General features: G+C 39.1%; 1 protein-coding gene and 1 long non-coding RNA gene across 2 annotated transcripts in view; one reads left to right on the forward strand and one right to left on the reverse strand.

Annotated features, from left to right (window-relative positions):
• The window catches only part of LOC142362625 (uncharacterized), a 52,563-nt gene extending 30,101 nt beyond the window's left edge, over positions 1 to 22,462 (reverse strand). Inside the window, exons 1-2 of the long non-coding RNA XR_012765204.1 lie at positions 22,136 to 22,462; positions 4,222 to 4,296 (exon numbers count right to left, since the gene is read on the reverse strand). This is a non-coding gene — a long non-coding RNA (uncharacterized LOC142362625). The remainder of the gene's footprint in view (positions 1 to 4,221; positions 4,297 to 22,135) is intronic.
• Positions 22,463 to 22,691: 229 nt separating this feature from the next.
• LRRC28 (leucine rich repeat containing 28) overlaps positions 22,692 to 24,404 on the forward strand; it is a 53,716-nt gene continuing 52,003 nt past the window's right edge. Inside the window, exon 1 of the mRNA XM_075431448.1 lies at positions 22,692 to 22,800. The gene's annotated coding sequence lies outside the window, so the exon portion shown is untranslated. The remainder of the gene's footprint in view (positions 22,801 to 24,404) is intronic.

The following is a 24,404-nucleotide window of genomic DNA, read 5'->3' on the forward strand; positions in this document are numbered from 1 at the left end:
GAGAGAAAGTAGGATGAGCAAAAGGAGGGTCTGGAAACTGGTACTGTAAAAACATTCTACAGAACACAAGAGAATACACATGTCCCCTTCCCTCTGAATCCTCCTCTAATAAAATAGTCTGAATCACAGATTAGGTGGGCAAATTGAAAAGCTGTAACTTTTTCAATTTGTTATTTTAAGCTACTCCTCTAATTCAGCAGTAGCAATTTGTACACTAAACACAGCCCAGGTACTTCACAGCTGACATACAGTAATAGAGTAGAATAATTTACAATGGTAGACTGTACCTTTGCAGAATTTATTTATTCCACAAGATCCCATCTCGTTGCATGGTAAATAATTTGATTGGTTGGATAGCTGGTAAAATCTACCCTTTCCTTGTGTGAGAGAGCAATTATATGTAACATTCAGCATTAGTAGGTATTTTTTACATATTACAAGTATAAAATCCATTTTCTGAAGTCTCAATAGAAATCCTTCTAACTTTACATAGATTATTAGACAACTTGTATTACTGTGAGGAAAAAACAAAAACTTGGGGGGGGAGAAAGGGGAAAGAAGGCTTTGACACATTTTTGTATTGCTCTCCAAATTAAGCCCTGTGGAAGAATCACAATTTTTTAGAGCAGGAAGGTTCTTTGAGCTGAGCATTGACTAAAGCTGCTTACTGCTAAGGCACCATAGTCCCAACTTCCAATTTGCTTTTTATACTGAAGAGCCAGACCATTTGGCACACTTTAACCTACATCTGGAAAAACATCTATTGAAATGGTTTCCAAAGAGCTACGCTGGAAACTACCCCTGCAGCTGCTGTTATAATGTAGAATGGACAGTTAAAATAGTCCACAAAAACAGCCTATGCTAAGAGACTACTGGCCTCGCTTTTTGAATCCTGAATTGGGCAACTTTTGTGGCCTGGAGTCAGCTTTGCAAGTTTTGTCTTTTTGTTAGATGTTGCTACTCAGCATCAGATTAGTTATTACAAAGGAACGGTTTGCACAATTCTCATTGAAAAATCTTTCTCTAAAAATTGGTCAAGTTTAATAAATTTCTTACACTTAGACCAGTAACAGCACATTACTGTGTAGAATAGTAGAATTTTCCTGCAGAAGGTAAAGATCAGCTTCTGAGCAATGTAATGTGAAAAAAAAATCTGTAGGGTTTTGTATTCTTTTTAAAAAATTGAGACATAATATCTCTTAGACTGCTGTAGATGCTTCTGAAATAAAGACTGCACTTTCATAAAATCCAACAAACTACTTTCATTTTTTCTAGGAAATGTTTGTAACAAGCAATTGTTACTCTGAATACTGAATTTACCAAAAAGGGGAGGACTAGCAGGCTAATTTCTTGCTTTCTTTTAAAGAAAGAAATTAAGCAAAATATAGAACACTATATTAATTCCTTAAAGGGAAATGTAACACAGCCCAATTTTTTTCAGTAACAACTGTACATCTTATTTTGCACTATGGTTCAATTAAGAGTAAGTAACATAGCAATAAATTAAAATGGTGTTATAAAATGTAATTGGAGATCTGCAGTTTATTCCATGTGACACCAAATATGGTTTTGCTTACTTGTAGCTGAAAATAGATTAACCTCATTTGAAGCATGGAAATTCACTTTAAGTTAACACTAAGGTGAAAAAAAAAAAAGATAAGTAAAACTTGTGCTAGCGTTCCTAAGTGGATGTAATTCTCTGTCACAACAAAAACATAGTGTTCTGTAATAAATGTATTAGTGTTCGCTTCTCTGGAAACTTACAGAGGACATGCTCATTATTAAAATCACTGAGTTGCTAAATTAAAGTAAAATTGTCACATGTAAGCCAGTTGCTGGCTGGCCGCTCAGTATATTGATGGCTTACTGATCCCTCTTATCCTGGCATAAATGCCTTTCAGCCTGGGGGAGGTGGGGGGAGAAGAAAAAGCATGTTTCTTAGCAGTTATTTGAAAATGGTATGATTTGCAAGGAATAGCTGATAGTCGGGCCCTGATCCCACATCATTAAATAGTAAGCTGGACATTAAGCTGGATATACAGGAGATGATCAAACCCATACCCATGTAACCTGGCAACTCCCTTTTAGGACTTATTTTCAGAGGAATAAGATTGAAAAGATTATTTTTGGAAAGCAAGCAGTGACAAACCCTCTTCTTTTGTCTTGAAGCAGAGCAAATATTTTGTGATTCCATAAATAAAACACTTCCTGCTGGCAAGAGCAGAGGGGAGGAACCTCCCATTCCAGTGCCTGTGAACCACCAGCCAAATTCCCAGGAGTGTAGGAGGGCTCTGGCAGACGGGCTCTGTCACTTGAGGAGATTATTGCACCCAGTTATCTGCCAACAATTAGCTAGCACTGTATCAAGGACAACAGATGGGGACATGTGCAAGTTCTTCAGCTTCTACGGTTCACAGACATGAGCTGAGTGTCATCTTAGACTGAAATAGGTTAAATTTCTATTTAAACCTTATAGCTGGCTATGAGTTCTGGATCTGATTAGATGAACAGCCTTCTATGCTGCTGTGCCAGGAACTGGTGTCTCTTAGTCCTGTACACTGATGTTCTAACTGGTGCCTGCTTGTTGCCACAATGCCATGATTCACAGCAGGGGAAAGTAGTGAAGTTGGCAGAGTTCATGATAAAGTCCAGTGTCGCTTACGGAGAAAAGTACCTGGCTCCTACCAGGTACTCCTAGCAAAGTTTTCAGAATAGCTGACAGAATAAGAAGTTAGCTACAGGTTAATATTAGATGGCAGAGCTGAAAAGCATAACTTTTTCCATGAGTTATGGAGTGCAGATGCCAGCGTCAGATTCTCCAGCAGAATCAGTCAGCAGCAACTACAAATATGGGATTTATCCCTGCTGGCTTTTGCACTTCCCTAGTTCTGTGGATGATTTGGATGAGCCAAGTTCCTGTTACTGAGATGAAGAGCCCTGGTTCATTACAAAGAGTCAGCCAGAACAAGATCTGCCAGGGTATAAATGCCTATCTGAAAAGCATCTTTATAACATTGCCAGCTCTTAAGCCACTGGTTGTACCTGCTCATGTTTCATGTGTGCTGTATTTGTGTGCCCTTCTACCCATTCTGTCACTTCTAGGCGCACCTCTGTCTTGGTTACTTCTGGGCTAAGATCCCTGTATGTAGCCATTCTAATTCCTGGCCCTTTTTCAGCAGCACAGTTACTTCTTGTGAGAGGAACAGTGACCAAAACATTTAAGAACTGGTGGTCAGAGAAGAGAGGAAAAAATACCAACTTTTACATGAGCTAATTAACTTCAATTCTTGTTATGAAAGAAGATGAAAATAAATCCTACTTATTAAAAAACCCAAATCTTTTGTGCACATGGCATAATCTTAAAATGCTCTTAGTTGAGAAAGGAGATGAGTACCTGAACACTATGTGCAAGATAACATCAGGTGTTGCCACCTGAATTTCTTTATCTTAATGTAGGGGAGCCATTAAAAAAAAAAAAAAAAGACAACCAAAAAAACCCCCAAACAACCAAAAGTTTACTTTCTAGGATTTAACTAAGATAGGTAATAGTTTCCTGTGTTTCTGCCAACTTGCTTTTGCAAACTGCCTCATCCAAAGCCTTCTGAACAGAGTGGAGATCTTGCTATTGTCTTCCATGAGTTTTAGTTTGGTACTGTAATTATTATCCTTAAATGTAACCCAAATGTATTTGTCAGAGTTTTTGTCTGTAAAGCCTGTTGATTCACTGTGCTAATATTTGCAAAATCCAGAATGTGGAAATTACGGCTAAGGTCTCTATTAGTAACAATAAAAGAAGCAAATTGTGGCTAACAAAGTAAATACATAGTTGTGAAAATTTTCCACTGCGGAAGTGCTCTCCTAGCTCATTGAAAATCTGCACAATATACTCAAGAGCCTCCTCTTGTTCACAGCAATAGCACAGTAAGCCTGAAGTAACCCATTGGCTTCTACTTTCATCAGCACATGAGATTGCTAACAGCACCAACATGTCAGCAAACTACTATCAAGGCACGGCAAATAAAATTCTTAACAATCAAAACCTCATGTCCATACTAGCTATGCAATTTAACTAAGTTGGTGGGAGGAAGAAGACCAAATTACTACCTACTTCTCTTTTTCTTTGTCTTTTCTTTTTTTATTGCTCTTCATGGTAAGCTGAGTAGAAAATTATAGTGATCTATGGAAAGACTATAGCAAAAGAAATACTGAATACATACTTACTGCTACTGGTGAACTATGTTAACAAGCACAGTCGGGCATGCTGTTCTCATGATCTTTGCGGGTTTTGGTTTGAGCCTGTAAGAAACAGACAGGAACAACCCTCAGTTTTAAAGCATTATTTTTCATATTACCTTCAGCTTCCTTGAGAGAATTCTGAAAGTGTTTTCCAGCCACCTAAACAAAAGTTAAATGCAGTATCTCGAATTCTATACAAATGTATCCATCACTAATTATCTAAGATATCACAGAATACGTCTTTAATGCTAATGGTTTTTTCCAAATACATTTTTCAACAAACTTGTAGTAAAAAAAAAATCCAATTCCAATAATCTAATTTCCAATTTTATTTTGAATTCTTTGAATTTTAATTGATTGTAAATTTATACTTGAACTGTTAATTCAAATGTTGTTTACAACCAGCTTTACTAGGAATCTGACGAAAACATATTGTAGCTCTTCATAACAGTGAAAAATACAGGAAATTGCCGTTCTTCAGTATAAATGGTATAAATTACCTGTTTAAATGGAAAAAAGAAAGTACACAGGTTTGCCTTTTAATAATAAATCTATAAATAAACAGTAAGAGGAACAAGTTAAGAATTATTTATTTAAGAATTTCTGAATATTGAATGATTCCAGTCGTTCAAGGTGATAATGCAGAATTCTTTATTTCTACTAGAATGTTTTTGTGATGCTTCTATAAAATGAACTCAGGATAAAAAAACACAGAGTTATTAATTTCTTTCTAAGTGAAAAAATCAGAGAAATTTCCTATATGAATTCTTTGGGTTTTCGCTCAACAATTGCGCCATTAAAGAACATGCTTTTGGATTTTTCCTTTCTATACTGCTGTCCCTGTGCGCTCAAAATTGTGGGTACGTTATGTTTTCTCTGGTATGTTAAATGCTTTACTCACTTTTCAGCACACTTTAGACAAGCTTTTAACGTGCTTCCAAGCAAGGTTTAGGGCAGCAGATAGGTAATGACAGATCTTGTACACTTTGAAAGAGGTATGTGTAATTTCTGCACTTCATTTGCTGAATTACAAACAAAACTAAATTATTTGTGCATGTACATCTGATAGCCGATTTTTCGAACTGAAAATGAAGGAAACATTTATCCTGGTCCCATTCAAAAGCAAATAATCAAATAGTTACTGCTTTCTGTGTTCCTGTTACTGAGTAGCATTAAATTCTGTTCTTGACTCATAAGTTACCCAATACGTATAGTCTTGTTTAGAGCATTAGCTCACCTTCTAAACCCTTGGCATTTGGGCCAGTCTGTAACTGGTACCTCAGTGGTAGCTATTTTAATCTTTCCTACGGTCACTGGTCACTACCTGCTGAAGTTAAGGAGCTTTTTTTCTCATATTATTCAGACACTATGCAAGTGGAAGGAAATATTACTCCTGCAACTCCTTATCATTATCTTTATTCTGTGAATGGTAATTCAGCGCCATGAAGAAGGGGGTAGTTGCTATTCCAATATAATGTTTCTGACATTTGTTTGTACATACAAATATATACATCAGAAGTGCCTTTCTAGTTTGTTGTACTCAAGCACATGCTATTTTAGGCCGACATTTTCCAAACAGGCCTGAGGGAGATAGATGTCTAAATTAAATTCAGTTTGACTGATTTGGACACTGAACATATCTGAACTAAAATCCTAGCGATAGATGGTGGGTCTGTGCTAAAAGGACATTATTAGCTCTTCAGTAATGCAAAAAATGTACATCTACATCTATTTTTTTCAACAAAATGGCTATATAATTGAATTGTGAATGCAAATATTGGACTTGAATACTGGGATATTTTATTGAGTGAACATGCAATATACATACACTGAAAGTAAAGCTGCAATAGTGTCAAAACCACTGAGCTGTTTTGATCTGGAGATGATGTAAGCACTTCCTATGAAAACACTATACTCTTGTTGATTTAAATATATATTTACTTTATTGAGTGACAAGCAAGTAATTAATTATAGCTGGTTCTCTCATGAAAAAGAGTTTGTATTTTTCATGTTTGACTTTTTATGGTAGAGATTAAATGTTGAAAACCAATGGCATCATTGCTTCAGACTAGTATTATACAATGATATTTCTGGACAGAAGTGTGAACAATAATTTGGGTTCTGTTCCCAATCCTTGCTTATTTATGATTGTTTTTAGTAAAACGATGTGAGTATTCTGAATCCCAGTTTAATCATCTCTCAAATGAGTTTAAAAAAAAAACAACAGGCTTAATGAGGCATAGCAGTGTTTATGAAACGTTTTTAGATCATCATATCAAAGGTGTCAATAAATTGTAATACCATAATTTATATACTAAATTGTAAGGGACGTACTAATGTGTTTTGCATAGCATAAAGTATGACATATATAAGCATGAAATAGAAATTGGGAAAGTTTACAGCAAGTAGAACTGATCCAAAATAACATGGCCCAAATCTGCTTTTGAAATTCAGTACAATTAGCCTTGTATTGAACTATGACAGTTGCAACCTGGGGAAGAACAGCAGAGTTAAAGAAATGTCCCTCTGCCTGGTGCCTGCTGTGGTGTGCAGACTCTGTATTCAAATGCTCTTTAAAGAACACAGTCTGGAAGGGGCTCAAGCATTGAAAAGCAGCGGGAAACAATTCCAAACAAGGCTGCCTGTGCAGCTCCGTTTCTGGTATCACCCTTTGAAGGTTTACACTGAAGTACTCTTTGCCTCACAAGCTACTTCAGATTAATATCATTTATGGAAAGAGCTATAAACAAAAGGCAAATGTCTTGAATGCTTTTCAGTGCTGGGGAGAAGTGTTATTATAAAAGTCTGACACCAGCTGACACTGGCCACCCTGGTAAGGCTAGTCTACCTCAGGTTATCATCATTTTTCAGGCCAGCATCACACAAAATAACTACAAGACTGTAATTTGTTGACTTCCCCTCCTCAGATCAATGATGCATCCAAAAGTTGTAATGAGAAAAAGACCAAAATTTGTCTGATATAGCTGTTTCTGCAATCATCTAAACCGGTATGAGCAGTTACCCAATATAGCCTGTAAAAGTTGGAACTGGGAGAAAATGTATTCTAAAGGCTTAGGGAAGATGATTATTTGTGATCTGCAGTCTTTGGAGTGTTAGGAAGTCTAATAAAAATAATCATAGTGATAACATGAGAACCTTGATAAGTGACATTGGAATGGACATCTATGCCTTTCTTGCATGCAGACCAGACAGCCATGACAAGCATATATAAGCATTAAAACTTCTTTTGAAATTAACTGAAATTTAGGTGGGTGAAGTTGCCAACATATTCTACCTAAATGTACACTATCAATTTGCTTTTGGTGCAATTCAGTTAAAGTTTTGTAAGCCCTGAATGTTCTGCGAGGTGGTTTACCTCTGTGATCCCCTCTCATCAGCAATGTTAATTAAGAAAGCCAGGACATTCGTTTTAGCGTCATCTACAACTGACTGTCTTTTGGAATTGACAATAAAATTCTTTGCAGAAAGTTCTCACCTCTGGAATGATTGCTCATGGGACTTCTGTGCTTCAGGACATAAACCAAAACATTTTTCATTCTTTCACCCTCTTTCTTCAATCAACCTAACAATAGAAGGATGACCTGACTGTAGCAACTTTTCTGGCTGCAGTAAGAGCACTGGCTTTTCTTACCCTTTTAAGGAAGTTCTCTCTGTCATCTCTAAGATTTGTAAATAGCTCCAGGAAATTAAAGCACTTAAAAAATCTCAAGTGGTCAATTTACATGTGCAGTTGCAGTTTGCTGAGAAAAGAGCTGACCAGTAATCTGTAGCTAGAATTTATATGGTATTACAGTCATCAAATATTGCTAACCTTATCAGTTGCACTGGTGAATTTGACTTTGGATTGTGTTTATCGCTGTCCCCTCACTGGCAATTCAGTGCAGCTGTACAGTCCCAGCAGTGATACAGCTCTAACCCAGCATTTATCTATACTGATAGGTTAGCCTGGAGCCCAAACTTTGATTGCCAAAGTGGCCATACGCAAGTTCTTTCCTGCCTCTCTAGAGAGAGTTAGACATGGAGGAGGACTTGTACCCAAGCCCTGTATCTATTGGTTGTGTGGATACCAATAGCTGGAGCTATACAGAACCATCAACAAGAGCCCTCTTCTGGATATAATGAAGGTAGAACCAATGGTAGATCTGCCCAGAGCTGCACATTTGCTGGAATGGAACAGAAGTTGAAGGTGTATGGTGCTAACTGATGAGGGGACAGCCCCAGTTAAAAAAAGAAAACAACCCCCAAAATCCCTACAGGAAAGCTCTACTCTGCAATAGAACATTAAGTATGAAAAATGAGGACAAAGATGTTGCTGTTCCATCCACTATGAGTTTGGGGCTGAATCAAGCCTATAGTATCCTGACATAATAATCAAAGGTCTTTTCTCTGCCGCACTGCTCAGCAAAATTTGAGAATTTTTTTGCTTAAAAGATGTTGCCATGGTTTCTTCCTAAGTTCTTGAAGCAAGAAAGCAAAACTCCTAATAAGCTAACTGCTAACTGAAAATAAGAAAGTAAATACACAGAAAACCACAAGGGAAATAAAATAGTTTGTTGTCTAAAATACTGGTAGGATTAATGTAAACTTATGATAGAAAGTCTGCCTTTCTGATTAGTGCATATTTCTACTTCTGCAATTTCACTGGTCTTAATATCTAAGCCTTTTGAAGATAACTTTTCTCTTCCCTGAGGAATGGGAAAGAAGAAAAGTCCAAGGGATCTGAAAATAGTGGGGAACATGTCTAAGTGTAATGAACAAAATGCTAGAAGTTTGCTTATGTCCATCACATGGGTTGGGAAAGTCAAACACTGCTGGAAAGGGTTTTTATTTCCCTTCCACTTATCTTCCTTTTATAAACTTTCCATCCACAAATCCTTCATGGCCTTCCTGTCTCTGGTCGCTTGAAATAGCCTTTGAAAATATGCGTGAAACTACTTCGCTACCAGCACTTTTATAAACCAATGAAACACTAAGCATAAATCAGCCTGTGGAAATATTATCTTTGCCCCACACGTTGCATTTAACTGATATGTTTGAACTGGATAGCTAGTGCATGTAGGAAGTTTGGAGGATATCGGCCCATCTTTCTCTTTGAGTGACGCTCTGTCTGCAGCAAATGTATTAGAGATATTTTTAAATAATTTACTCGGTTCTGCAGAATCTCTGTTTTACCTTGGTTCTTCCTTGATACCAGTTCCTAGTAAATACGCATAGTTTCTTCCTTGCACTAACATTCGGTGGAGTTTGCTCTTGTTGAACTTCCAGAGATGAGAGTCTGTACAACTCCCTGGACATTTCATATTATTGCACTTGGAACTATAAAGTGGAATGCAATGTTATCAAGCAAATTGCAGTTCTCTACACTGAGATGAATTTCAGTTTTACTGACTCATGTCTTTTTTTGTAAAAAGATCCTCCCCTATTATAGCTTTGCATGAATAAAAGCACAGAGAACTACTACTAGCTTTTGAACAGTGTTGCATTACTCTTCTTGCAATACTTGCAAACTACCGAGTTCTGTGCCACAGACAGAATTTAAGGTGGAAAGATAAAACTGAAAAATCCCAAGAAAATAACAAAATCAAAATAGGACAACATACTAGTTGTGGAAGAATCCTGAACAGTCATTAGTTAAGATGGGTAAATTTGATGCTGCTGCCCCTGAGATCAATGTTTTTCAGTTGCAGCAAAGTTGTCCAGCAATTTACTCAAACTTATGGTTGGTTTGATGTTACACAAAGCAAAGCCTTATCATTATTTTATGACCTGTCACGAAGTAGCTGTTCATGTTACTTCAAGTCTCTCTACAGCTCCATCTGGTAACTTAGATACTGCTCATAAAATCTATAGAATAGATGGAGGGAGGACACAGAGTAATACATAGAACAGAAAACAGCCAAGATGCCCTGAGAAAAACAACATTGCATCAAAAGTACCATGCAAAATGAAATAAGTAGTTAAAAAACTCCAAATATTTGAGTTAATGATACAAATATTATTGTCTTCTCTGGGATAAGAAGAAAATAAGTCAGTAGTAAGAATATCTTTTCTGGGGGAATCTAACTTCATACTAACATCGTTCACCTCGTTGCCTTCAGCTGACTCTGTATCAGACATTTAGCTACTGAAAACATTCATTAGTCACATGAATCAGCTTCCATTCAGAAGGGCTTTAGTGTACAGAGCAGCTTCTTATCAACTTGCTGAATTAACTATATGGCCATGTCATTTTTGAGACATAAATGAGCCCACCTCCTTTGTAATAGTCACTGAAATGTTTAACAGAGGGCAAAACAGCAAACTCCTTCTTACTTAAAATACTTGAGTGACTGTTGTTCATGGGAAAGTGTGTATATTACAACTACAAAAAAAGCAAACTCAGTAGTATTTTGAAAAACTTAAATCAGCAACATGAATGGCAGTGACAATTTTTAACTTACTACAGACCTTCTCTTGTGGACTATCTCCGGTAGGCAGCTAAGCACCACACAGCCCTCACCTCCAGTGGGACAGAAGAAGAAGAAAAGGGGAGTAAGAGCAAGAAAACTTGGGAGTCAAGATGAAAACTGATAAATGAAGAAGTGGAAGAAGAGAAAAAGCCATTGCACAGCTTATTAATGCATGCGAAATACACCATCAAGCCACATGAGTAAAGCCTCGCTGGTATAAAGGACAGTGGCTACGCTATCAGTATCACACTGCCCTGAACCTGTCAAGGCAGGTGTCATTTGCTTACCGTGGTGGAAGTAACAGTTAGGGGGGGCAGAGTGAGAAACAAGAGGGGCCTTGATGCTGTGCAAACACTGTTCAGCAATAGCTAAAAAATTAGTGTGTTATCAGTATTGTCTTGGTCACAGTTCTAAAACACAGCACAGTTTGAGCTGCTACGAAGAAAAATAACTATATCTCAGCCAGGCCCAGTACACCTTCTAAATCTGCCAGATTCAAAAGTACTTTTGAACTAGTGTACAAACTGTGCAAAATTACTCTCCTTTCCAATACTGAAACTAAACACTTCAACAGTGCTCAAGAATTCACAACAAAGACTGAAAAATAAAACAATCTCCTTGAAGAAGGGGAAGGAATGTACTTATGTATCTTAACACAGAGCCACAATACTAAATTTAACAGAGTGCCTTACAACAAATGCTCATTGCTAGTTCTCTGAAAGATGGTGCTTCTGTCTGAATAGCTTTGTCTGTCATGGCATAACTTCCGTCCTTACTGAACAAGGAAAATCCCCTTTACATGCTACACCTTCTGTGCTTTTTGGACTCCTTCCATCAGGTATTGAACAAACTCAAACACTTTATGACAGCAGCAGAGGTCAGAATACTGAGACTCATCTAAGCACTTACGTTGTGATGTTTTTATGTGCTTAACTTTGCTCCTTTCTTTTTTGCTCTTATCTTTCAATATTGCTGTTGTGCATTGATCCTTGACTTTGTCTTTCAGCAAGGAAAACTATTTTTAGTAGTTGTTTCATGTTGTTTCAGTACAGTGCTTCCCCTAAGCAACTGAAGGAAAAGGACTGGAGTTTTTCAAATGCAAAGGATTTGCCATTCACCCTGTACTGCCTTGAAAATCATGCATGTGTGGTGACAAGGTCAGGGAGGGAACACCTGCAAATGCAAGCAGGAAAAAACTAATGGCTTAACGGACACAGTGTTCTCTGCATCAGAGATGGCCAAGTCATCGAGAGCTGAGCCCCCTCTTCAGCAAAATACAACTTATCCTGTCATCAACCCATACAAACTTGACATATGCTGTTGAATGCTGGCATACGGTACAACATAAATCTTCCAAGGAAGCAAGCTTCTCCATTTCATAATATCACAACACGTCATCAGTTTCCTCTCTTTCTCCACTTATTGAAGGGTACATTAAGACTATCTGGACTGGTTTTTTAAAACATAAAGTATAGGTCAAACTGTGGTGCATTTATCCACCTGTTTTCCAAATCCAGACTGCTCGATTTCTCATCAGACTGGCTACCTCAAGCTAGAATAAGGAAATTATTTCAAATTAAAGAAAAAAAAATCATAGCTGTTTGGATATAATGGTATAGGATAAAACAACAAAACTCAAAACAAAACAGGTTTCATCTAAGCTATATGCATTCTTTACAATTCTGTTAGCATAAGCAATACATAAGCAATCTGGTTTTAAAAAGGTACTGAGCTTTATCTAAGAAGTCTCCACCAGCCAAAGGCAGTCAGTTTGAACTGCTAGTGGTAGCACACTTGTGGAGAGAGAGGCAGGAGATCACTTAGAATTGCTTTCACTCAAACTAAACTGTCCGCCCAGGAAAACATGAAGCAAAAAATTGCCTACATGAAATAGGTAGCACTGTCTCTCTGAGTGGATACTAAACTAGGTATCACCAATATACTACCCAAGTTGCTATCTTTAGCATGTGGAATAGTGACAATTTCTACCTCAGTCACTGTAACACTCCAGCAGGGAGTTCTTTCACAAGAACAATGGCACTAGTAGTTACTCAGGCCAAAATTATGAGATGGGGGAAAACATTACTTTCACTCTTAATCTGATTTCCAGTCTCAGTTATGGCTACACTCATTATGAGGCTATATTATTGTTCTTCATTTCCTAGCTCTTCTGTTCTTTCTGTATTTTACTGTACATTGTTCAAGATGGACATGTTAAAACATCTGTCATGTTTTATTACAGAGTAAATGCTGGGAAGGTCAGGAGTGACATTACTTATTAGTCATCTCTAAGGACAGGATACACACAGAGAATGCCCATTTTTCAAAAATATAAAACACACAAAACAGTTCTGGTATAAAATTGTCCTTTGGTCTTAGATGTATAATGTTGTTAAAAATTCAAATAAATAGAATTAAATGTAAAATACTAAGGTTTTTTTCTGATAGCAGTATACGAAGGATGTCTACCTATAGACCCACACAATCATGGGACTAGAAGAAAATATTTTGCCAGCGGTACCTTTTCGTGCTTCAGCCAAGGAAAGGACCTCACCCAGGCTGAAAGGCCAGAGAGTGAAAGCCCGAAAGGCTTTTTCAAATGCCACATCTACTCCGTGCAAAGCTTTTGTGCCCAGTCTATAACAAGGATTGATTAATGCTACAGCTATGACCACATTAGTTATAATAGCAGCAAGAACACTGTCCCCACAAGGGAACTTAGGAGGCCAAGTGGCCCACCGCCCCTGCTCCGAGCAGAACTAACTTCAATGTTAGATCAGGTTTCTCACTACCCTGATTCCCCTTATTTATAAATTCTCCCTAAAATATGAGCAGAGGTGTGGAGATAGTCTATTCTAACGAACAACTTCTCTACAAAGCCCTGTGTCTATAGCTCAGAAATAGAATTTCTGTCGGATTGCTGTTTAGCAACCAGATCAAAGTGTTCAGGAACTATAACAGAACAGTAAGAGAAATGATAAATCTAGAGCAAGCCCATGCTTCTTTACATACTTCTGCTTCTCCTGATTTTTGATTTCTTTTCCTAGATCATGTTAGCCTGCAGAACTTGGTCAGCTGTTCTTTACATAGGCAAAGAATAAAAAATAGTCATCATTTTCTATTCTTGTTTCCATAAAGTAATCGGAACCTGCCAAAAAAGTAAATGATTAAATGAATAGTCCCTTTGTTTGTTGGGTAGAATGTTAAAGTCATATAGTAGTAACAGCACTTAAAAAGTTAAAGAAGAAAAAAGCAATTATATAGTCTTAGAAGTTTTGGATCCCAAAAGAATACTAAAGGGGGAAACATGAAATGAATAGATCTTCAACAGTGCTAAAGTAATGAATGAAGTTGTAGCAGTTTCGCTGGTATCTGATCAGTACAAGGAACTATTAGAAAGTGACCGACACACAAATAGATTCTGAGATGCACATGTCTTTTATTGGATTTCTATGCATAGATCAACAGAAGGATTTTTATGTGTTGTGTCAAGTTTTGGGAGCAAATAGTCTCTGCTGTGATGCATGTATGCCACCTGAAGCTGTCTTTACTTTGTCTACCAGTATCAACTTTCTCAAGTCAGAATTCAGTCAAAATCATGTCTCTACATCTCGATTCCTTGAAACATTTACAACTGCGATTAGTCTTCAATGTGGGGCATAGTCCTGCTCATGTACAACAAGATTATTGGATATTTGTGTGTTTAAGGTAGAGTACAAAACAGGTTCTTTGATGAATGCAAAGACAAAAAAAAATCTTTTTAGAGATTTTTTACCACATTTGATAATGATAATAGAAACATACACAGAACCAGTATATATTCTAAAATAATTATATTCATAAATGTATTAGTAAACTCAGATTCTTACTTAGTTTCTTTTTCCTCCCCAATGAAATAAAATGAAAAATTGCTTGTCACTTTAAATTACAGATTGTAACCCTATATAAATTAGAAACATTATATTCTAGCAGCAAAATAACAAATAGGTGGATCAAAGCATATTGTAAATTAGTTTTCTTTCCTATTGTTTTAAGAGATCTTCAGTAATTCACTGTGGAGGCACTGGCTTACTGATCCAGCAATTCAAGGCAGAGTAAAATGTGACAGGAAAAAAAAGTCCATCTATGAAAATTCCTCTTCAGTTGCACAACTGGACTGTAGCACTGGTACCCTGACAGGGATGTATTCTCCAGAAGCCAAATTTTGTTAAGTGTTTTGTATGTGGTTGTCTGGCTGGCTTTTATTTTATGAAAGAAACAAATATTAATGTAAGGATTATAATAAAGTTGCAGCTGTGCTTCTTTGGTAATTTCTATTGGTAGGGCTATCTCTAATTTGTAGCTGTATGTAACTATGGATTACTGTTATAAAGGTGCAATCACCCACTAGAGGATAGCTCTTCTAAGTATATCAAGGTGTATTTAAGAAACTTGAACTCAATGAGCATGACTTCAATGCTAAAAGCACTAGGTCACTGAAAGGGTTTAATAGGCCTAATTACTTCACTGTCCTACAATTAATCCCTGGAAGAGAGCAAAAGGCACATGACTTTCTTATGCCATTGGTAAAAAAATGAAAAATAGTTTCAGTGTGAGGGTCTACTTATAGTCAGTTGGAGTTACTCTGAGTCTCCATTTCTGATCTTGAATGGAGGCTAAATTAGCTCCTTGTGTCAGACAGAACTTGTTAACCTGCTACAGACATATGGTCTGGAATAGTTCCCTAGGAGCAGAGGTGGTGCCAGACACAATGCCATATTGTCCAAAACACTCCTTACACCAAGGAAAATGAGAGTTTATGGCTAGTATTATGTCACGATTTTATAATCTGGAAATACAATGGTGTTGTATTGCAAATGCGACAAAAGCAGAAAGGAAGGACTCAAAAAAAGTACATAGGCTAAGCAGTCACTTCCGCAAGACTGTTAATTCACCAGTACCTAACAGCCTCCTCAAGCCCAATTATGTCTTGACTTTAGTTATCTGTTTTAGCTCAAATTCTGACTGTTAGACTTCTCAGTAACCAAATGCTGAGGAATTCACATGAAAAATTTCTGAGAGGATACATAGTGCATACCAAGAAAACAAGTATCTCTGACTCTTCTAGTGTGTTCTTGAAAACTAAAAATTCTGCATTTAGCAGGAAGCAGGCTATCGTCTCCCCAACACATGGAACATCCAGGCACACATTTAAGCTACTCCTAGTGTGTTCAATAAAAAGAAAGGTCAGAACTCAGCTGTAACCAGAGGGATGGTGTACGTGAAAAGGAGAAATCCTGTACGCTCTCTAAAAGCAAATTTCCCGCTGCTCTCAGGAACAGAGGATTTTTATATCTGACTTCACTATAATAGGTTCCACAATATGCTTGCATAAATCAAAGCGCTGTGTATACACCACACTTCCCCCCTTCACTATTTATATTCACTTGGAATGAAAAATAGCTCACCACCTGCCTCATTTCTATCACAATGTAACAGGCCACAGAGTTAACACCCTTCTGATATGAATGGCAGAACAAAATTACAAAAACAGTCACTCTTACACAATCAAGGTATTTGGCACCTCACTTGGAACTTTTCCACAAGAAATACAACATCTCAGAAATATATGGTAATATGTTATTTCAAGTATGTGTATTATGTATAACTAAAAAACAAATGCAGCACACTTCCATTTCAAGCTTACATGCACTAAAATTACAGAAATGTGTGGATAAGAGTATCAGGATTTAATATTTTATCAAAGTTTTAAAGTCAATTTATAGGAACAATGGAGCTTTACTGGCCAAACGGAGTCTCTCTCCAAAATGCAACTTTGCTCCAACACATAGAAGAGCATGGGACTTCTCCCTCAGAAAAATAAAAGGCTAAGAGATAAAAAAGAAAATGACATTAGGCAGCAACAATCAGATTAAAGAACTGGAATAGGCTGGATATCTGAAAGTACGAACAGCTTCAGAATAAGCTTAAAACCAGTGTTTTCAGGTAATGAATAACAACTTTTGCTATGGTTTGATAAAATGAATCATTAGAAATACTCCGGAATCTTTTGACAATTATTGCAAACTCAGCAAATCTGTGTGTTGAACTGAAGGGAAGTGGAGTGAAGGTGAAAAGAAAGCCAGGCAGAAAGATGGAGAAATAACCACCACACAGCCTCAACGACAGCAGAGGGCAGTAATAAAAAATATTATTGAGGTCATATAAAAATAGACCAAAGAACATTTCATGCTATTTGCAGCCTGAAACTAATAAACATCCTTGTGCTGCCTAAATTTGCTATTGAAGTTTTACTACTTTTCTGGTTTAAAGTTAAGCAAAACTGTAGATAATATTCTAAGTGGCTTTAATGGAACCAAATCAGTCAAGTTTAAGGTGTTTCATAACATGAATTCCAAAAGATATACAAAAGTTTATTCATTAATGCATTTGTGGCATACAAAAACGTTGATAAGTTGAAAACCAATACTTGGTTAATTTAAATTCATTTGAAAGCTTTGATTATTTTGCCAACAAGAGGTAACACAAAATATCTTCCTATCAGCTCCATGCACCTTGAGCAGTCGTTAAAGAAGGACTAACAACCGAACACGTCATGGAGAGCAGGCTGATTTACTACCTCTGTGGTGATCCCGTATTGAGATTTCCTGATGGAGCCGAGGCAGAAATGTAGATTCTGCCTATTGTTATATTTGCTTAGTGCATTAACAGAGGAATTTGGTTTCTGGGGCAGTCAGGCATTGTTCTTTTTCCAATTGAGATTAATTAGATCAGTGGGAATTCAGAATGAGCAGAGACTGCATGATCAGGGCCAAAACCGACTGCTCGCTTGTTCTGTGTTAGGGTTGTTCCATTCATTGCAGTTTGTCCAAATTACCAGTACTTCCCATTACTTCTTAGGAAATCTATTCCACAACATAATCAATGTGATTACCAGGAAACTTAACTCAAAAAATGAGTTCAGCCTAAATTAGCAATAGACTGTTTTAAAAGCTTCTATTCTGAGCAATGCTGATTTGAACCATGCCAGGTAGTACAAGTAACTTTCTTTCAGATTAGCTTTTTCATTAGCATTACTGTGCCATTGAAACAGGAGTCAGTTAAAGTTGAACAAATACAATAACAAACAAACTGAAAATAAAAGAAACTTAAACCAAAGGTGGATGATATCTGAACATTAAATACTGGCACATTGGCACTTGGCATGCAGGAGCTCCATCTGCCTTCCAGTTTTTGGTACTGCTGCAGAAGCCAGAGTTTTAAGTAAAAGGTTTATGGAGTCGAATTTAGCAGTACTGTGATGAGTCATGGTAACTTCACTCCACTCAAATAACACAGCTTTGTCACTACACCAAAATTACTAACTGAAAGCTACAAAAGACCTCCTAAGAAGAGCCAGGACTTTCTGGAGAACAGATTCTTACTCCATCAGTAAAACCAGAACATTTTGGTGAGTTTATTTCCTCCTGATATGAGAGACAAATCAATGAATGTATGTGTAATGCAAAAAACCCCCCTACGGAAAGAAAATATCCTAAATTCTCGAAATTCATACCAACTGAGATCTTGTGTGATTGTGTAGATGAAAGCTGTATATGCTGAAAAAGCATTATGTAAGACATTGTAAAGTGAAAACAAGGCTAAGTAGAATCAATAGATTTGAAATCCTAGAAGAAAGAATGCAAACTGAAAAAAATCTTAGTAGTGACAACCACACCACAGCATATATTGTCTCTCCAGTAAAGTAGGAAAGTTCTTAATGTCTCAGTTTGCAGAATTTAGTGATGACACAAGGCCCTCAGCTCTTGTTAGAAGAAAAATGTAAGTCTGTAATCCTCACAGACAGGAGAAAAAGCCATCCTGAGTGTCTGCAAGAGCAGAAAAATGAAATTGTGTACTCAACTGCATGAGCACTTTCAAAATTCTAGGCAACATATGTTTTCTAGGGATAAGCAGAAGACAAAACGACAGCACAAACCACTGAGCCCTCATACTGGAAGCCTGCCACGTAAGGGAGAGCTCTGCCATTTTCCTCGACCATTTCAAACATCCCAAGCACGTGTTAAGTAGATTCGTCTCCTGTCTGACCATGGAAAAGAGGTTCACTGTCTGTGAGACCTAGCACATGCCCCAGACAGTCCACTGGCTTACTAGTGTTTTGCACACTTGCACACGTCATACACTAACACTCTAGTACACACCAACCCTCCAGCAAGCAGAACCGAAAGCAAGCAGAAACTGCATCTGTTGATCGCTGGATTGATCTGTTGATTCCTTGTGCCTAGAAGATTCCTCCAACCCACAGGACCTCCCTGTACCAGGTACAACTGCATGAACTTGGTGTTTAGTGATGGATCTTTGCTTCACTATAATTCTCAGAATACAGTGATGTCCAAGAAAGCCCATCTTATACTGCTAGTCAACACATTAAAGAGCAAAGGCTAAAAATATTTGCTAATTATCTGACCTTAAAGGAGAAACACTCTTCCTGTCATGTATCAGTCACACCAAAGTTTCCTGCTGCTAAAAACTGACTCAGTTAATTGCTCAGTTAATATTCTGATCATAATCCAAATTTACAAAGTTTAATTTAATGCACATGATTCAATGTAAGTGGTATCCACAGTACTAGGTGAAAAAGACTCACCCAGGATTATTACGGAGGCTGAACCTCAGAGTGTTCAGAACTCAAATTCAAAAGCTCAGCAAGACATTTTGGATCTCCTAGTTCTGTGAAACTGAGAGCTAGGAATCTTGTCACAAAAACCTCAATAAAAATAATTTCTTCAAATTTCACTTGGCAAAACACAAGAAAATGGTTGCATAGAGCTTTACTATACAAAGATGCTTCCAATTGCATCTTCCCAAAGTTGTTGGTCTCAAATAGTAACCTTGTGTAATACAACTGATAACGTACCACCATCTCTTTCCATTCACACTACACTCATCTGGCTTGTATAGGTTTGGCACAAACACAGGATCACTGGTGGAGCTGTGCCCCTTCGCTCCAGTTAAGGGATTTCTTCCAGCCAACTGACTGATGAAGGTGGGTCTTCAAGACTCTGGCAACTGCAGACTACTTAAATAGATCTACTTCAAAATTACACTTCAAAACAAGTTTTATTAGTTTCTTCACATAGGCACAGATGAGATCAGTCACCCTTCTGAGCAAGATGTAAATTTCAAGCCCGTCCATTCCTTGCCCTCACAAGCACAAAATTAAGAATTAAACTAAGATAAATAAACAGTAAAAACCTGCTTGGCAAAGTGTATCCCACTAGTCTCACTGGTTAGATGAGAATGACTTGGCAACCATGAGGCAAGCACTCTCCCCAAATGAAGATCAGATTCCAGTGCCTCCTGCTCTGCTCATCATTTTTAGCCTTGTGACTACACAGGCAAGACTGTACACCTGTGCTGTGCAGGATCAGAGCTTCAGAGATCAGCTTTCAGATCCGAGAGAGTAGTGCTTTTTAGAAGCACTGCACAGAATTTGACGACACAAGCCTGGGAGATCAAGATGGCATTGGTCAAGGAGAAAAAAACATCAGACAGAGAATGAATGAGCATGACGATCGCAGGCTACGCAAGACAATAAAGACAGAATCCTGACTGACTGCTTCAGGAGGAAAGATACAAGATAAAGTGATGTGTGAACACTCAAATCATATTAGAAATGCTTGTGGATATCTTAAAGTTATGAGGTAACTGACACTTACCTCTATATAGCTGCTATGAACCTGATACAGCTCTGGAACAAGCAAGAAAAATGTAATATAGGTGACGTGGGTGAGGATGATTGTCTGTCTTAGCAAAGAACAGTTCATCTCATTCTACAGACTCTTCTAAAAACAAGAGTCTGGAGGGAATTGTATACATTACCATTATCAGTAGGGAGAAGACATTTTAAACACTTCTAGTAGGAACCCTCTCACTCAGAAAATAAAAAGAGATTTTAAAAATACTCTTTCAAATCCTCAGTTTAGAACTCCCCACTGAAATGCTGACAGCCCCCATATTTTATATATATTATTAACATCTTTCATAGTTTCAGAGATCCTAAACTGCTCCTGCAGTGTACGTTGAAGCCATATGTACAGTATGTTTTATAATCACTGAAGGCACACCCTGAGAAGTGAATTTGTTTCCATGACAGAGCAGAACCAAAGAGATTTTAGCATTGCTCTGATCTCTTTAATCGCTCTGTTGGTGTGAGCATGAAAGAAAAAACAGACAAAAGTTTGCTCTCAAAAATATCAGAGTGTAGTAATATTACCTCCTCCCTGTTACTGTCTCAAAACGATCCCCAGCAAAAAAACCCCAAACATTACAACATATGCGTAAAGAAACGTTAAGTATCCTGACTCTGTTAAGAGCAGGTATCCCAAGAACAAAAGCTTCATCTTTCCTGTCTGCACTTTAGTGGAGGAAGGCAGGAACACAGTTTCTGTCCTGATCAACGACTTCATATCCCAGAGAACATTTGGTTTGACACATCATTGAATTGCCTCTGAGGAACATGTTGCTAACCGTGGTCCTACTCAGCTTCTACTTTGGTCTGAAATATGCTTAACATCTAATTTCTCAGATATTTATAATGGGGGACCAAAGCTACATTAAGAAGTAGGATGTAACTGCTGTCTTCAAAACCACGGTGGTATACAAGCAGGCCACTTCCTGGAATTTAACATCCAGCTGAGAAAAACAGCCAAGTACTATCAACCACAGTAAGAAATAATGTATGCAGTTATCATAGGATAAATAAGGAGGATGTTGAGTTTTGAAGGGTAAATTCTTTAATCTCAAATTATTTCAACAAAATCCAATCTATTTATCCGAAAACAAACAACACCAAAAAGACTGCAAGTGGCAAATAAGACTGAGCAAGCGTACTTGTCAAAATGAAGTATTACCTTTCAAGTGTAGGAAAATGACAAATGAGCAATTGAGGATTACTATCCTTTATTTAGAACTGAGAAAAATGAGTCTGCAAGAAAAAAATCTTAAGCTTTTTCTGCATGTTGCTTTGCTTCAAGTTAAAGTTCTGCAAATATACAGAGAAGAAAAAATGCCTTCTGCAAGGTATTCAGCTTCTCGGTTCACTTGCAGACCTGCTATGTGAATCTTGTTAAGACAAGCTCATGTTAATTAGTCTCTGGGAACTAGAAAGAGGATTTCTGCAGCTGGGTTTCCTTTTTTAGGCAGCTGGTAGGGCTTATCTTCAGCAAAGAAGAACTTCTAATACCCAGTAATGTTAAATATTATGTGTATGGGGGAATTTGCTATCATTAGAGTGCTGACATAACACAAACAAGACCTTCCCTAGGATAGGATTTATGTATTGGGTCACCTCAGTACGTGTGAATAAACGTAAAAACGAAACCAGGTGAACAGCACGTAGGTCCACCGAGCTTCTATAATTCCCTTACCTGCTTCAATAGGTCAGCTGTCACAGGTAAAAATGGTTGTGATGAGCAAGTAGGGGGTGCAGGCAGGAGTGCCTAAGGGTCTCCAGTCTGCTGTTTAGAAATAAAAGGTAGTGTTCTTTGCACCAAAACTTGGCTGGGAAGATGGTCTCTGGCCACCACAACTTCTACCTGCAGATGATGTTCTCCTTCAAAAGCTGTTAAGCAGGAATAACTGCTGTTAACACCAGGAACTGTGCAAACACCCGGGAAGGCAAGCTGCGCCTACACGCTGCCCCAGGGAGACCACCGGGAAAGAAGCGAGCTCCTGGCCCCACCGCAGCAGCCAGACCTTCGCACCGCCCCCGACCCCACGGCAGGAGGCGGGCGAGGCGCTGAGGCGGGGCGCTCTCCCATTGGCTGATAGAGGCGGAGGCACAAGGCTGGGGGAAGGTAGGGGGGAAACTTGTGATTGGGTGGTGGGAGGCGGAACGCCGCGTGATTGGGTGAGAGGCGGGTGGGGGGGGCGAGGGGGCGGTGTTGTGGCGGGACGGGGACGGTGTCTCGCGAGAGCTGTAGGGCGGTGGGGATCTCGCGCGGCCGCGGTCCGCCCCGCCCCCGGGTGCCTGGGCCGGTGTTGGCGCCGAGCAGAGCGGGGTCGGTAGCTGCTCTCCGCTCCGGCGGCGCCGGTGAGTGACTGTGCCCCCGGCGGGGGGGGAGTGGGGAGGGCGTCTGGGTGTCTCCGCGGCTCTGTCCCCTGCTCTCTGCCCACCGGACCACGCGGGCACTGCGCCTTCTCCGTGAGGGGGTGGGGGAGGGATGAGCCTCCCCCGGGCCGAGGCCCCTTCCTCCGTGCCCCTTCAGCCGTGGCCTCCTGTCGCCGCCTCAGCCCTCACGGGCCTGCGCCTGTGGCGGCCTCCCCCCGCCTCCCGCACAGCCGGGACAGGCCGGTTCCTCTGCATCCACCCGTGACCGAGCGGCCTCCCCCAGCTCCCGGAGCCCAAGGAGCAGGGCGGCTCCGTGCAGCCCCACCTTGTAGCCTCAATTCTCCTGTGCCCTGCGGCTCCTCCGAGGTTTGTTCGGTCCCTGTACGCTCTTCCCTCCCGAGCAGTCCCAAGGCCCGCAGGTCTGGGGGTCTCCAGAGCCTCATAGAATGGTTTGGGTTGGAAGGGACCTGAAAGATCATCTGGTTCCAATCCCCCTGCCATGAGCAGGGACGTCTTCCACCAGACCAGGTTGCTTCCCAGGATCACCCCTTTGTGTGCCTTCGCCTGACCTCTTCTCCCTGTTGCTTGCTGAGCTTGTTTCTGCCTGCTCCATCCTCGGCGAAGCAGTGGTTGGCTCCCCTGAGTGACCAGACTCCTCACAGGGCCATCATCGCTTGGTACATCAGCCCTCATCCTCCCTTTTTCCTTTCCATAAAGACCGTGACTGTGTTTGTTCCTTTTTGGTAGTGCTGTGTCTCACCTCTGGAAAAAGGTTATTCAGAGAGAAAAAGGCCGGTGGTGGAAAGGAGTAGGAGGGTTTTCCCTTGAAGCGAGTGCCAAAATAGAGTAGGTTATGACTGGACTTTGTATTTGTGGGCTTGCATGTCTGTGTATTCATGTGTGCCACAGCTGAATGTGGTCCAGTTGGCATATTGAGTCACAACTCTACACTTACAGACTTCTCTTCAGAACACCTAAAAAGCATCTCTGGACAAATTGGAAGGCTATTGGATATTTATGTGTGTGTTTTGAGACTTCACAGCCTTTCCTTTGAAAAAAAAAATACTTCAGGGAAAGATGAGCCTTCCTTTACAATTTCTTCTATTGCAGTAGCTCTCAGACTATGCACATTAAAAATTGTAATGCTTTCCCTTGAATTATTTTAATGCTGACCACAGATACGGAGTTTGTAGTGGTTTAGTCTCCTTTATGCACTGAACTAAGGGAGCTTTAATACTGCTAGTGCCCAGGGCCAGCAGTGTGTGTACTTTGTCTCCTTAAGGTAGCTAATGGAGGCAACTGTTATAGCCATGGTTCTTCTTTTATGAATACTTTTTAACCAAAATTGGACTGATGCTTTCTAATCTTATTTAGGATTCTCAATAGGGTAATCATTTGCTTGCAGAACTGATCTTGGCATGGCTTGAATTGGGGATAACTCAAGACTAGAAGAGGTGTGCAGGGTGTGACACCTAAGTTGTGTTTAGTAGTGCTTATGGGACTCTAAGAAAATAAATGCTGTATTCTTCCTGAATGACATAGGTCACTGGTAAAAGCTGCTTATCTGCAAATGAAGAGAATTGCTG

Source organism: Opisthocomus hoazin, chromosome 10 (assembly GCF_030867145.1).
Source record: "Opisthocomus hoazin isolate bOpiHoa1 chromosome 10, bOpiHoa1.hap1, whole genome shotgun sequence".
Taxonomy (NCBI): Eukaryota; Metazoa; Chordata; class Aves; order Opisthocomiformes; family Opisthocomidae; genus Opisthocomus; species Opisthocomus hoazin.